The 16,348-nt window shown below is 38.0% G+C and overlaps 1 protein-coding gene across 2 annotated transcripts in view; it reads right to left on the bottom strand.

Annotated features, from left to right (window-relative positions):
• PGCKA1 (PDCD10 and GCKIII kinases associated 1) overlaps positions 1-16,348 on the bottom strand; it is a 41,047-nt gene that overhangs the window by 13,260 nt on the left and 11,439 nt on the right. For both annotated transcript variants that reach the window (XM_014871009.2, XM_014871007.2), the window contains exons 2-4: positions 7,650-7,699; positions 5,224-5,310; positions 2,553-2,603 (exon numbers count right to left, since the gene is read on the bottom strand). The gene's annotated coding sequence lies outside the window, so the exon portion shown is untranslated. The remainder of the gene's footprint in view (positions 1-2,552; positions 2,604-5,223; positions 5,311-7,649; positions 7,700-16,348) is intronic.

Genomic DNA, 16,348 nt, shown 5'->3' with positions numbered 1-16,348 from the left:
GTGCAACTGTGCACTTTGGAAGATGGATTATTGGATTCAGCCCTTCAACTGAAAATCCTTGGTTGTATCCAATGTCTTTTAAAAGCATTTAACATAGAAACAGCTCATAGAAACACAGAATCTGGTCTTGAGATGGGGCTGCCATGGGCAGCACAAAGTTCCCTTGCTTATACTTTGCTCCTTTTTCAGTGGCAGGCTTGAGCAGCCTGCTTCTGAGCGTGCCATCAAGGACGTGATTTTGATAACTGTGAGATGTGTCTTAGAGACTGAGGGTTGAGCTGAGCTGGGGATCCTAATTTATGATGGAATTCTCTAACTTTGAGTACTGTGTAAAACAATCACTGCCTCCTCTGTGGTTTTGCCTGGGAGTTGATGTGGGTGCTGTCTTCTGGCCTAGAAGTGACTCTTTCTTAGATTTCCATTTTACAGAATGCTTAAATATAGAAGTACTTTCTAGATGTGGATTGTTTCTCAACTGCATATACATATAAAGGCTAATTTTTTTAGCCTCCTGGAATAATTCTATTTTTATTGTATCAGTTTTATGGATGCTGTTATCAATGAGAAATCCTACTTGGGACATTAGAAAAATCGAAAATGTCAGACAGTGAGTATGAAAGATACAGCATTACTGCGGTAGATTTAGTCTGTGAGAAAAACTTGACCAGCCAGAATGCTTCCTAAGTATATTCTGAGGTCATTTGTTCTATGCAGCCTGTAGGAGACTGAGGGGAGACCTTATTGCAGTCTACAACTTCCTTGTGAGGGAAAGAAGAGGAGCAGAAACTGATCTTTCCTCTGTGGTGACAATGACAGGAGTGGCCTGAAGCTGTTTCAGGGGAGGTTTAGGCTGGAAGTCAGGAAAAGGTTCTTCACCCAGAGGGTGTTTGGGCACGGGAACAGGCTCCCTGGAGAAATGGTCGCAGCACCAAGCCTGACAGAGCTCAAGACGATTTTGGACAATGCTTTCAGGCTCGTGCTGTGACTCTTGGGGATGATGCTGTGCAGGACCAGGAGCTGGACTTGGTGATTCTTGTGGGGCCCTTCCTACTCAGCTTATTCTGTGATTCTGTGGTTGTGCCATGTACATTGTCAGACACTGCCACTCACTTGCAGCACAGCAGCACTCTGTACACTATGAAATCAAACTCTTTGTTGGCCCATCTGCTGGAAGCCGTTGCCTCTTGTATTTGCCTGTGAGTTCTGTGCAAAAATAATTTATTGGCCTTCTGAAGGAATTTGGGGCCAAAGGTAACAGAACCTTTAACATATGCTGTTGAAAGACTTTGAATCTTTAGGTGACTTTGGTGAACAGAGGAAGATGGAAAAGGAGAGGTGGAGATCTCATATGTTTTAGATATTGTGAAATTCTTGTAAGTTAAAATAAGAAAATAAAACTTAGGAAATCAGCACTGAAGTCTAAGCAGCTTAATTTTTATAACTCTGTCATTCTACCTTATTGAAAACTCTTGGTTGCACATCAGTTCTATGGAAAGGCTTAGTGCTTCTTTTTTTGATTATTTGTTTTTTCCCTGTTGAGTCTTTGGAAAGTGGGTATGAAGAGACTTCTGGAGTTTAGCAGGCCTTTATTCTTTAAGTATGCCATACATTTTTACTTTAGGGAGCAATATTCTGAAAATACACTTGAATGTCAATGGAGATTGCTTCAAATACAGGATTGGAGTGTTTTGTGCATATGCATTTGGGCAGGATTTTGGCCAGGCAGGATATGTGATCTCAGTTCTGGTATTCAACTGTAGCTTAGCGTGCTCAAAAATCATCTTGTCCTGAATACTTCAGATGCTTCTGATTTGTTTATATTATACGAAATATTGCTAGTGGCAGGTATTGTGGTGGTATTGTTGTAGTGCTCAGAACATCAGCCTCTCATAATACCAAGAGAACAAAAAAACCCTATGCCCTTGCCCCCCACAAAAAAGAAACCGGCACCAAAAAAACCCCAAACAAAACAAACACTCCCCCCAAAATCCAACATATTGACCAAGGAGATTTCTTAAAATTGTCAGGATGTTGTGCTTTTGTTTTTGACCATTTAATGGCATAAACTGCAGCTTTTTATAGGGAAGCTGCTAGATATCTGTGTACTCTCCCTCTCAAACCAAATGAATTCTTATGTTTTCCAATTAGTTCTCTTTTCCCAAATCTCCCTCTTTCCCCTGCTTGCCTTCCATTCTTCTTGTTCTTCCCTTACCATTTGCCTGCATTTTCACATTTTCTTGTGCCATTTTTCACCAGTGTTAGCTGTCTTAGATTGATTCAATTTTGGAGTCCTGTATTTCTTCTGTACAGTCTTTTTCTAGACTTCAGAGTGGAAATTGGCAAGCTTTTATATCCTACATCGGGAAACTTATGGGTTGGAAAGAAACACAATTCTGTTCTGTCCCTAGTGCTTATCACAGCTCAGTGTTGTCATTAGAAAATATTGTGGAGTATTGGAAGAGAGATGATTTATGTTGTGGAATGCTGAAGTCAAAAGAGTGAATGTCCAGTAAGTTTTAAACCTACACAAGGAGAAAAAAAAATAATCCTACCTTTCAGATTGCACTCCATCGACTGAAAGATTTGTTTTAAATGTCTTGGTCCTGCAAGAGTAAAACACTTTGTAAGTGGTTTCTTCACATGCACACATAAGTAAGAAGGAACCTCTGAGGCATTAACTGTCTACTGCAAACAATGTGGAAATAGAGCAACCTCCTCTTGGTACCATTGTGAATTTTAAATTTAGACAGTGATCAAATAAATCACTTGAGTAGTATGCTCATCCCCTTGAGCTGAACTGGAATGCTAACCTGCTTAAAATGAGCATAAGCTTTGCTACAGTGGATTAGGACTCATGTGAAGTGTTTAAACAACAACAGTAAAATTAGAAAACTTTCAAATATGCAGTATTATGGGACTTTTTTCCCATGTTTTTGTTTTTTCTTTTTCTTTCTGGGACCCAGGATATTTATAGTATCAGTTAAAACTTCATGTGTGCTTGTCAGAACGTCACCCTTCAGATTTTCACAAACTTTGAAACTTAAGAAATGCCTCTGGCATTGCAATAATATCCTAGATATTGGTAAAGATGTTGCTCTTTCAGACGTACTCCAGCTAAATGGAAAGAGAAGCAAAATGTCTTTTATTAAGAATTTCTAAAGAGACAAATAAATTAATGAGATAATTGTAAAATTAGAGTATAACAATACTGCAATGCAGATGCTTTTCGTCCTTTGAAAATACAAATATTTTCAGTATTTCTTGTAGTGAGTGAAATGTGAGCCCATACAGATTTGTGTGCACACGCAAACCTATAATGACGATTGATCACCAAGTTGAGCTCATTTCTGTGAAATGGGCAACATATTTTGCTGTGGGTTTTAAAAATTGGGCCATGTGCTTTCTTTCATTGTCAGCATCTCTCTGCATGAAAATCTCAGTGTAGCTTACATTACAAACCACAAATCCACACAGAGTTATGCTTGCACCATTCCTGAAACCTACAAGGCTTTTCTTGTAAGAGAGTGAAGTTTTTATTATCCTTGAGATCCCTTTCAGCAGAACACTCCTAGGATCTAAGCCAGGGTAGTTAATTCCTGAATTCAGCATCCACAGGCAGTGGGGCTGGGTAGGGAAAGTACGAGGCAGCAAGGACAGTACAAATAACATGGCCATCACTGCTGCTGCTGCTCTTTTTGTTACACTCTCATAGCATACATATTCTTTGCAGTTATAATTTTCAGAATTTATGGGTAAACTCTGGCAAGTTCTTATAAAATGTCCCTATCTAGCTTCCAGGTTTGAAAGTACCCCTGGCTGTATAGGAAGTTTCAAGGCTGCTGTTTGCCTACAAATTCAAGAGGACAACACTGCATAGTGTCATGGGTGATATTTAGAATTTCTATTAAAAGCCTGAAATATGATAGAAAACTAAATGCAAATCTAAATGGTCTGGATATCTGATGTGACCCATTGCTAAGGAGAACCTGAGATTCATTCAGCCTCGTTTCACTGCATTGTTCTGTTGCCCTTAGAGCAAGTCACTTAAATTGTCCTGTATGTCACTATTTCATATCCTTCTCAGAGCTTAATGTTTGTGCTGCATTTTGAAGATTTATAGCCCTATTCAGTCTTACTTTACTGTTGCAAAGGGTTGAATGTTTTTGTGCATCTGTTAAAGGTGTGATCAGTACTTTATGTGAAGTGAATAATAAAGCTTATGAAGAACATTGTTTTTATGCAACTTTTTACTGGAGTCATTTTATGGGCCTTTTGAATTCTATTTTTTTTTTTTAATATAGTTAGAAGATTACTCCTTTTAATTTTTTGTTCAGATCTCTAATAATCTTACTTGCAGTATAATTCTGTCTTGATGGTCTTACTTGTTTTGTGTAAGCCATGGCCTAAACATTTATGCATACAGGGAAAGTAAAATGAAAAATAAAATCCATGGTCCAGTTATGAAAGGATGCAGATTTCATTTAACAAATTCAAAAGAGGTAGCTTGTTTAACTAAACTTTCAAGTGCATTCTTAACTGTTGTAAATTCCTTTTGTCTGTTTAACAAATTCTAAAGTAGTAGGTTAGCTATAGGGTTTTCTTTTACTTTACTGTTGGGTTTTATTTGTTTATTTTGAATCCTCTAGGAAATTCCTATAATTCTCTAGAAATGTAAAATGAAAATGCCAAAAAGGAGAGCTGCTGGGAGTCACAGCTGTTGGTAAGTTGTCAGCATGCTCCTTATAACATATCCAGTGATAACTGGTTTGTTTGTCAATTTATGTCTGATGTTTGTAATTGGCTTTTGATTCAAAAGTAGACAAACTACACTATATTCGTTGTTAAACTTGAGTTAAAAGTGTCCTTCTTTTCATTTGTATTTGGACCTTTTTCCTTTTCTTCTTGCTGGTGATGGTTTGGAGCATGGCTGTTAGTCCTATAAATTGCATTCAGACATCTTAATTAAATACCCTTTTTACCATCATCTTTGCTTAGCAACATCCTTTCTGAGATATTCTGGGAAACTTAATACTTGTCTGATGTGTAGAACAGTGTTCATAAATTAAGGTATGTTGCTATATCCTGCTTGCTTCTTGCTTATGTTGTTTAATAGTTTTTATATTACTCTCTGAGACAGAAATATGAAGCCTTGCACACCTAGTCACTCCAGCTTATTGCACAACACAATTACCAGTGAGATTCAGTCTTTGGAATATGGCTTACCATGCTGGTGTCAATTGTTAAAGTGAATAGTGTCTACATGGTTGTCATGGATCCAAGCAGCAAGTAGCTTTCACATTCCAAAATAACCTGGAATTTAAACAAAATCGTTAGACTCTGAGAAGCTCATATTAACATTTTCCATTTAATTTAGTTGTTGGAAACACACTATCTTAAAGTCATAAAACCAAAATAAAAATGAAATTATCTAAACCTGCTTTGGCATAGACCCTAGGTATGCTTCAAATCCTGGGTGTGTTTCCTACTGAACAAAATCAACCTTTTTTACAAAGTTATTTGAGCAGTTATTTTCCTAATTACCTTCTTGCGCTGCTCTTGAATCTCTTTCTTGGCTTTTTGTTTTAGAAGTTGTGTTTATCCTTCACTGGAAAGGTGCATGGGGTGCTGCATTCTCTGAGCAGGCTGGACAGTTGTCACTCTGATCCACCTATGGTCCTGCTCCATTAGGAGCTCCCACTGAAACTTCCAAGCACCACACACACCTCTCTTTGTATAATGTGTGCAGTCGATGAGAGCTTTTCATAAGAAAAGTCTCCCTCACCCTGAGGATCAAAGAGAACTAACATATTTCTCTCCAACAATACAGGGCTTAATTCTTTCTTTCTGGAAATCATAACTTGGTCCTCCAGGCTGAGCTGAAGATCAGTTGGTTGAAGACACCAGGTGTTTTCCTTTGTTGATAAAAGGTGTTAGAATTCTATGCTGTCCTCTAGAGTTTCACCAAATGCTTAGCTATCAATAGTGGTTTTAACTGCCCATTTAATTCAAGTGCCCTGAGGTTTGCATTCCCTTCATAGTTTCCTTCCCTTTTCTAGCAACATTGCCCCTTGTGCTTTTGTGGTACCATTCGAATATTTTCTCTGCTGCAAAGTCTGTTGTCCAATAGCTTTTTTGGGGATCTTTTTGATGAGTTCAATTCTTCATTGCAATTTAATTTTCAGTGGAACAAACCTCTGATTTCCATGCATTCTTTGTGATTGTGTCCATGTGTTTCAGTATGATTGTTTACATATGGTTGTATTAATGTACTCTCACTGCATTTTGATGGTAAAACTCTGATTAATCTTGCTAGGAATGGATTCAAAGCCTTTAAGATTCTATTCTAAGTTCAAGAAAAGGAGCAGTTTTATGAAATCAAAGCTGAATTTTAAAATCCTGAATTGTTTCTATGAATGCTTGGAGTGAAGAAATTGTGTTCCAACTATCAAACTGCACACTTCTTTCTTAGACTCTATAGGGATGAGAAGAAGGAAATGTAGGTAACTATAGTTGCCTTGGGTCTCGGTTCACTGAAGGAATTGAAGAGGAAGAGAATAGTCAGTTTTCTTTACAAAAAGTACATAGGAATTATAATCATGTTGAGGTTATTTATTCTGTCAAACTGTCTTGAATTTAATATTTATATATATCAGTACATCAGCTCTTAAATTCTGTCATCACATTGTTCCTTGTAAATATCAAACTTGTCACCAACAACATGAAGAATGTAAGCAGGTAAGATGCTATGCACCAGTTAAAATTTAATGAAGATTATTTAACAATTCATTGAAATCTGACCAATCTCCCTGATTCTTGAAGCACCTCATCAGTAACTGGAAAGGCACAGGTTGTTTCCTGAGTGGTAAAAACAAGCTGACAAAAGAAGAGATTTTGATTCATAGCTGAAAACAGGCTGTTTGAAAGAGCTCTGTGATCTTGCCAGTTGTACAAAGGTTTTCTGGAGAATTACTATCTTTCTATTAGCTGAGGCACCTTGGGATAAAGTTGTCTGTTTAGGTGATTCTGCAACCCATTATCATGTGCCCATTCATGCCTAGGTAGAGGTTCTTAGTCGTTGTCATCTGTTAGTGAGGCCCCTTTGGGTCACTGGCAGAAAGTTTTGTGTTCTGTTTGCTCCACTACTTTTATAGACCACGCTGGATACTTTTTATTTCTTCCTGGTAACTAGTGATCATGAGCTGTTTTAGATGGCTATCCTTGTTCCTGGCAGGCTTTTGGCTGGCTGGGCTATGAATCACAACAAAATAAATTTGTCTTATGTTTTACAAAGTGTTGTACAGAATCATAAAATAATTGATTGAAAGATGGATCCAGAGTTCTGGCCCAGCCTTTCACTCTGTCAATATAGGTTAATATCGATCTGCAGCATGGTATGAAACATATAACACCCAGGTTAAGCTGATTAATGGGTGGGAAGCTTTGATCTTTTTTGCCATGTCTGCAGAAGCAGCATATGGCTCTGCTGGGTAGGTAATGCAATGTCAATATAATCTGTCCATGTTTATATAGTTCTTTATTAGTAAAAATCTTGCAGGAGTTGAGGGTGAAAGTTCAGTACGCAAAATTTTCCACTTCTATAACAATTTCCTGTTTCGAGCTTATGTGTTAAATGTCTTCTGATTGCTTACCTCCAGTTTTCAGCCCCAAATGATAGTAATCTGCCTCCTGTTTAAAGAACCTAGAAGAAGAAATAAACACACTGGTGTATTGCTGTATATTTATATTTGCATATATCATTATGTGCAATATAGAGACATTGATATTCCCTCTTGAAGGAAGTGTTTGTGGCAATTTCCCTAGGTCTGTTATTAGAGAGTTTTTTTGTTACTGTGCATTACACTGTTCTACAGGTGCCACTTTCTCATTTTAGAGTTTTTGTTGTTAGGACAAGTAAAATAATTACTGGATAAGAATATTTTATGATTGGGACCTCTCTTGCAGCTTTATCCTATAAGTTGCCTGGGCAGGCACAGGTATGTTGAGGTACACAATTTCAGTAGACACTATTCAGCCAGCACTGAGAAACCATGACAGACAGTTCTCTGCATGGAACAGGTATTTTTCTTCCTTTGTAGAAACTGAGGATGTGCAGCCTTTTGTATGTTTAGAATCTTAGAATCATCCTATCCAGATGCTTCAAAATTAATTAATGAGCGGGAGTGAGCAAAACCAGTTCCTGCAGCTGTCAGTGCCCATAAATCATCTCTGTTTTTACTTTTGAAGCAGGACAAGAGCATGAATTTAATTAATGGGTTTGACTTGCTCTGGAAAAACACAGTAGAGAAATCGCCCTACCCACACCTTTCACAGATGATGTAAACATACAAATGTTATTGTGTATTTACTCCTGAATGCTTTCCAGCATCATTGTGCTAGATACAGTTGAATGCCTCAGGCAGGTGGCAAAGCAATGACTGCAACAAATCCTTGTTCTTTGGACACCCAGATCAGAGGAGCAGCAGTTTAGCTCCTGTTTTCTTGGTTCCAGCTGACTTGTGCTTAACAAAGGCATTAATAATGGCTGCTGCAGACAACTCCAGGGGAAAACAAAAAGAGTGGGTTTGTCTGTTTTCCATGATTGGGAATTTAACTATAATATGAAAAAAATACCACGTAGATTTATTCTGTCACTTTGGTTAAAAAAAAGGGGAAAACATATTTTTTTTAAAAAACCTGTCTCTGCAATGGATCACCAAGAATGTCTCTGCATTGTTTGATTTTTATTATATTTTTAGTTCTACCTTATTAAGTGCAAAGAGACACAGAAACTTTCAGGCTGGATCAGACCCCAGTTCAGTGCTGTAGTCAGAACCAGGTACCTCAGGAGGAACTGAGCAAACGCCCTTGGTATTGTGGGGAGCTGGAATTACATAACAATTACATCACGTCAATAATGGCTTTAAGTCTCTTGTCTATGAAGTCTTGCATTCTCTTAGAACATTTAACTTGTTAAAAGTTAAATTTGATTTTGTCATGTTCACTGTTGTGGTGCTGGATAGCGTTTAGGTTTTTTCTATGGAAACTCATTATACTCTTTCCTTTGGTAACAAATTTATAGATGGCAATTGCCCAGACTCGTTATTCTGAGGAGGAATTTTTGTTTGCTCCTGGGCTAGTTCCTTTTTTGACTTGAATGTTCCCCCTTATTTATGTTGTTATGTAACAAGATGGCTATGCTTTCCCTTTAGCCTGCAAAGTTAGGATTTCACTGTCTAGACAGCTAGAGGACTTGAAAAATGTATAGTAAGAACTGTGGCTTTTTTTTTATATAAGAGGGAGTTATTGAGAACATTATTTGAGCTCCTCTTTATGGGTGGGACTTTTGGTTAGCATGAGTGTCTGAGATGTGGAGATAATCTCCAAGTAAATTGGAAAATAGTGGTTCTTTATTCAAATACTGAAGAATAAGCTTGAAAATAAGCTCGAAATTACTGAAAAACTGGTTGAATGTTGCTTTATATGCCCTATGCCCTGTATTGCCTACAAATGAGAAAGCATTCTGAAAACTAGAGGTGCAGTATGGCATTCACCCTCCTATGATTTCTTGAACCATGTGATGTTGTACTAAAAGTATCAGTTCTTGCTATTTTCTTGGTTTTGTTGTTCCTTAGAGAGTCTTCTAGGAAAGGATGCATCTGAGGCTTCAAAGAGAACTGGGCCTCTAAAATTCAGAATAACATTGCCAGACCTGTGGTGAATGCATTTATGAATATTTACCTGGAAGTTAAGATTTGGTGTAAGTGTTAGGAGTGCAAGCCACTGAGCATTCTAATCTGCAAAACCCTCTCTTCCTTTCCTTATGATGCTCATATCCTGACAAGATCCATGATCCTTGTTTTTTAAAAATTCATGACAAAAAAATCCATGACAAATTTAAGTTAAAAAATGCTTCTAATTTACCTCATTTAAATACTGATACACACCTATAGCTGCACTGGCCAGACACTGACACCAGTAATTCTGGGAAATACAAAGAGTGCCAGGCACTGACCAGCTAGTCTTTGTGTTTGTTATACGAGAACATTTTTTCATCTAACTGTGAGTAAATATTTTATCTGTCTCTTCTATATATAACATTGTCAATTGAAGACTGCTATTTTTAAGAATTATTGTTATAGCTATATCTGACAGCATTTTATAACCTAAAAACATTCATCATCCTGATTTCATCAAACACAACTTTGTGTAAAGGCCGTTTTGCACACCCTGAGGTCATATGTAGGAGTGATTAGAAAAGTAAATAGTCATCCCATCTGCATTACTGGATAAGGCTATTTTCAGTAGAGGGGGTATAGAAGAGGGTGCATTTCTTCTACTCCTTTTTACCTAGATTTGCTGCATGTATTAATATGAACTGTAATTTACTGCTCTTTAGCTATCATTGCTGCATGTTCTACTATGTCTTCTCTGTGGCAGTGGGCCTTCCTTCAAGGAGAAGAAACTTGTTTGGTCCTTAAGCTTGGTGAAGGAAATCACTTGTACTTGAGTGTTAAACTTGGCTCTGTATTGTTTCATTACTCGATTGATTAAGCCTTTGACAAATTAAAGGCAAGACCTTATCCACAATCATATCCTGAGTGTAGCTGTTCACAGAGTCATGGAGTTGTGAGTTGAAAGGGATCCACAAGGTTCATTGGGTCCAACTTTCAAGTGGATGGCCCATACAGGGGTTGAACAGAGAACCTTGGCAGTATTAGCACCGTGCTGTATCCAGCTGAGCCAATCTCACCTGCCCCTACATCATGCCAGGAGCTTCTTGGGGATGCACTGCAGGAAAGGCTTGTTTTCAGCCTTTGTGCTGTAGGGGAAAACTGGATCAGTGGAGGATCAGTGACTGCAGTGCTGTGGTGTCACCAAGCAGTAAGAGGTGTCTTACAGCTGGGGAGAGCCAAGGATGTGCTCTAAGCCTGATCTCATGTTTCCCTGATGCTCTGCTCCCTGCAGACCCTCTCTGTAGACCTGCTGTGAATCTTCTCTTTGCTTGCCCTTATGAGGAGCTTTTGTTGTCTATATTCTTACAACAAATCATGTATTTACTGGCGGAGGGGAAGGGGAGATGTGTGTGCTGTAGATGTTGTTTTCTGCTGCCTTCTCCATTAAAACTGTCTGATGTGGCATGCATTACCTGATGCAAATATATCCATTTGATTAGCTAGTCTTGCCAGTCTTTATTTAGGTTGCAGGTATCTTGCTTAGGGCCTGTTTCTGTTAACAGTATTCCCAGACACCCAGGCATCTCCCAGTCCCTGACTATTTTCAGTGGTGACAAAGCAAATCACTTTTTAGCTACAAAAATTAGTAAGGTTTCTCAAGAGGGCAATTCACTGTCAAAAGCATTTTTGTTGGCAAAGACCTGTGGGGAGCCACCTCTAGAAATGGGGTCTCCCTCTCATGTTTTTGAGGATGTGGAAATGGATGACATTAAATCATGGGCTATAATTTAGACAGTGAGAAGTTTGCAGACTGATTCTGTAAGCAGAAAAATCCCTTGAGGAAACACATTATGTCTGTAATCCTGTCAGTCAGAAGATTAGAAAGTCACTCAAAAACGAATACAAATGGCTTAATAGTAAAGATTGTGCTAATAGAAGTAAGAAATTTAGCTGAAATCTTTCGCTTAAGGCTGTGGAAATTGGGTGACTTTGAAAAATGATATTTCTTTTCGAGAAGATGTACTAGAAAAACGTTCTGAGCTATAATTAGTTGAACATGATGCTTCTATTGCAACATTTGGAATAATTGTAATTACTTAAATTTGTGGTTGAAAGAATCCCAATGTGCTTAGCATTTGGTTATATATTTGGATAACATATGTAGCCTTTAGGGCTCAGATTTCAGAGTGGGACTTGTTCATTATAATTTATAATTTTGTGAATATTATATTGACACAATTAAAACATAAGCCAATGTGAAACAGAGGTGCTTCAGATGACATTTTGAATCCTCAGTGCTAGGAAACAGCCTTATGAGCAAGTTCTCCTTATCTTTTTTTTAATATGCATATATATATATATATGTGTGTGTGTGTGTATATATATATGTATATAATCCTACTCCCTGTAGTTAGAGTGTGGAAAGTCCTACACCACTAAATTAAAATTTTAGTTTTAAATAATGTACATTCCTCTAGAAATATAAGTGAATTGCAGTGGCTGCTGCCTCTTCCTCCTCTTTTGGTAGAGTGCATCCTCCTTTTGAGTATGAGTTTTTCTCGAGAGGGTGGAACCAGGTTTTGTCTTGACACTGTTCCACTGATGAAGAGTGGAATAAATGGATGGGCCCTTATTCTATAGTTGACATACATTTAGGTAGCTCATCTTACATCAGTAATCAGTGTAATCAACCCTTGCTAAAAATGACACATATATTTGGTTTACTGTTTGTTATGGAATACTTGTTATGGAATATGGAATACAGTGAACAATTCTGTCCCATCTATGGGGTGGGGTTTGCAATCCAGGAGAGTTTGGCTGACAGCTTTCTGGTGTCTGCATCAGAGCAGCAGGAGCACTAAGTCTTGGAGAGCCAGGACTGCAGCAGGTGTCAGTGAGGTGAAGTGTTAATGTGAGGCTACTCGATGCTTACTGCTTTTCCTGAGCTTCCCCATCTTGTGTGTGCGAGCTGTAAAGCTGTACCCAAAGGCCAGAAAACCCCATTGCCAAAGCAGTCAATAGCTCTATCCTTTTCTCCTTCTCCCTTCTCTGCATGCAGAGACCAGGCTGTGGTGGGGCACCTCCTCTGGGTGAGAAATATAGGAGTTTTTTGTTAAAATTTAATTTAACATAGGGGCAGAAAAGGCACATAAAATCCTGCTGAAGCTAGCTTCTCCTCATCCATTTGAAATTTCTGGCTTTATTGTTGGTGTTATTTTCATCCTCCAGACAAATTAAAGCTCAGGAGGAGGCATCAGCAGCGAGTCGTCTAAGCAAAGCAGGAGTAGCAAAGATGAAGATTTTGAAACTCATTTCAGCAAAGCAGGCAGTAATAAAGAAGATTTTCAAAATGAAAACAGTTCCCTGATGTGGTCTCTAATGTCTTTTCAAGGTGGGTAGTGAAGGTGTTTTTCACACAAGCTGCTGCAATTCAATTAGTCTGACCTAATTTTTATTTCTTCTCTTTCTGCTACAGATTTCCACACTGATATAATTTAGCTTTTTAAAAATCATGTTATGGTTTGGAAGGGATTGGGGTACAGCACTGTTAACAGACAGAGTTTAAATACAGGAAATTCTCCGTAAATCTTGCCTAGTCTGTATGCTCATTTGAGCCAAAAAAACTTTAAAAATACTTTTTTGATTTGGGCAGATTAAAGTTTTTAGAAGGAAGGTAAGTATTGTTGCAGCCCAGGGCAAATGGTACTGGGTATGACTTGTGCAATATATATATAGTTTTTCAATTAGGAGTAGAGATTATAGGCCCACTCTTCTGTATTTATATCATTCTCTTTGTGCTGACTGCTCACAGTGACACACTAAGTGGCACAAACTCTCACTAAACACCTATAAACTCAGTTGTGTGCATCACATCCCACAGTTAGCAGAATTGGTTATGCATTTAAAGCAGCTTTATCTAGAAATAGAAATTCTTATTGGGCTTTTTTCAGCAGCTTCTGTTTTCTTTCTTTAACCTAATTAAATGCTGATTTAAAATGCATTGATGACATCAACATTTAAATAAGATTATGGAGCGATGGTTCTAGGTTCCAAGTCTTTGAAATAAGTAGAAGTTCTTTTCAAAGCATGAAATTACTTTCTCTTGCAACCCATTTCTTAATTTAAAATTGCTAATCCTATGAGACTGACAATCCAAGCAACTGTTTAAGCCTGAAACCTAATTTGGCCATAGAAATGGTGATGCTATGGAGCAAAAATAAACTATTAAATAATCCAGATTTAAATCAGTGCATCATTCTTTTGTGCAGAATTGCACAAATTGCTTAACTATGTTAGTGCAACACTACCCTTATTTTTAGAGCTGTGAGTAGTACACATTGGTCTTTCCACAAGGTTCTTTGGCAGTGGTTTTGCAGCTGCAGCAATGTTACTGTGGCATTTAATACAGGCTGGGTTGTCACATTTCCAGTGCCAGGAGACCCCTGCCGTGTGCTGGTGTGAGACTGCCTTCCTTGGCAGGTGTTGGTATTTACTTGCAATATGCATATGCAGGATTGAAACCAAAGGGGTAGTTTTGAATGGTGAGAGACATCCCTCCCTGTTTGCAGTCTTTGTTCACTTCATATGTAAAGAAGGTCTGAAATTCAGTTATTTAATTCTCCGTTGTAGTTTTAACTTACTAACTGATTTGTATGTAGTCCAGGGATTTTAAGCAAACAATGCAATGCAAAAGTTATTATTACTCAATATTTCTTTAGATTTTACATTAAAAAATGCTATGAATCGCATCTTGAATGAGATTTATCAAAATTTTGAAGTTGCTGAGGATAGATAAGTCTAGCAAAGACTTCTTTTTTCTGCAATGCTGTCACAGATGACTGATACCAGTTCTTTAGTCTTGTGATTTCATTCTTTCAATAGAGGTTTCCTCAGCTTTTTGAAACTTATTTTTTAATGTTAAAATCAGCTAAAATACTAGAGTTCAATTATGCATCCCAAAGCAAATAATGATGCAGTGTTTTTCTTTTACAAATCACATTTAACTGAGGGTCTAAGTGATTTATGGGAGCTAAGAATAAATAATACCTTCAGTAAGAACTTTTTTCCCCTCTCAGCTTTTTAAACTCTTTCTCAGGTTATACTGACAGGGATGCCTGTGTGGACCAGGGACTGGAGCCTGTAAGGGTCTGTGCTGTCCTTTACAGCATATCTATGTCTTTTGTTGTGGTGCTTCACCATATACACTTCCCAGATTTTGACATCTATAGGCATTCCTATTTATTATATTTTTTTTCAAATGGCATGTCTTAATAAGGATGAGTGGGGAAAGATAAGTCTGATTTACAGAAGCCACAAAGATGTAGCTTTATTCAGGTTGAGAAAATGTAATTTTCCTGTGGTTTCTTTTAAAAATTCTTTGCGAAAAGACTATTAGACTATTTCCTCTTTAACTTTATAGCATGATCTTTGTGATGGTCTTTACCTATCTGAGAGAGCCTTGAGGTTTTTGGGCCCCTGGAAAAAATATCAGGACTTAATTTTTGTGCTCCTTCCCACTTTGATATCCAAAGAACTGGGCTGCTATCCCAGTTTGGATCACAGTGCTGGAAAGATGAGATGGTGAAGAGACAGGAAAATGGTTGAGTTACTAATGGAGACCCAGATAGCTGCTAGATTCTATCAAATCCTGCCTTGTTCATGTCCAAAAGACATCAGAATTCATTCCAGTTAGGATGGACAGGCAAATCTGCATAAAAATTTAGTCAGTGCTCTCCTAATGCTTCTGCTATCTGATCAAGTTTCAGTCTTCACATCTTATTGTGATGAGGTGAGGAAGGATTCTGAAGGAATAAGATATTTTCGTCCTTTACAGGAAAGAAGGTTTTTTCACAATGTGCTATCTGGCATACTAGCTCCTGAAATCCTTTAATTGTATCAAGCTGTATGTTTTTATTTTTTCTGTAGTAAAATGTTCCTGCAAAAGTGACTTATGAATGACTTGCTTGAAGTTTCCTGTCACAATTATTTTTCTGTGATGCTGAACTGCTGCTAACAGTTTGCCCTCTTCTCACCCATTCCTTGTATGTATTCAACAGGAAGAAATGAATTTGAAGCTTCACAATGAACAAAAGTGCTGAAAACACCACTAATTTGCTGTGGCTAGAGTTTAACCTGAGTTCATAAGGTGAGAGCCTGTGGTCAGAGGCCTTGACACCTGCAGAAGCCATTGCATTGCCCTAAGACAGCTGGAGCTGAGGGTGTCTCCAAGGTGTCCCCCTGGCTCTGAGTGCAGCACTCAAGTGGCCCCTGGCAACTGGGAGGAATGATTTTCCCTAGGGGTGAGACAGAGAGACAGTTCTCTGCTGATTTCCTCCTTTCTTCCTGCAACTAAGGTTGTGTTTGTTAGTAAGTTCCTTATTCAGCTGGTGTTTAATAGCCAAAAACCCACATGGGAGTTTGCAAAACAAACCTGTGGCTTAATCTGCAATACCTGTACTTGTGACATGTGTTAAAACAACAGCACTGCTAAAGCCTGAATTGGGAGAGGAGAGAGAAAACCCTTCACTACCGACTACTGTTACTTCTGGAAAGGAATACTCTGCATGTGATGTTGTACAATAGGAGCAAAGTTTGGCTAGTTCAAGCTATATTGAAAGAGCTGTTGTTTGGTTTGGGTTTGGTTTTTTTTGTCTGTTTGCTTTTTTGTTTTTTTT

Source organism: Sturnus vulgaris, chromosome 4 (assembly GCF_052056855.1).
Source record: "Sturnus vulgaris isolate bStuVul1 chromosome 4, bStuVul1.hap1, whole genome shotgun sequence".
Classification (NCBI taxonomy): domain Eukaryota; kingdom Metazoa; phylum Chordata; class Aves; order Passeriformes; family Sturnidae; genus Sturnus; species Sturnus vulgaris.
This window is presented reverse-complemented; position numbering and strand designations above follow the sequence as displayed.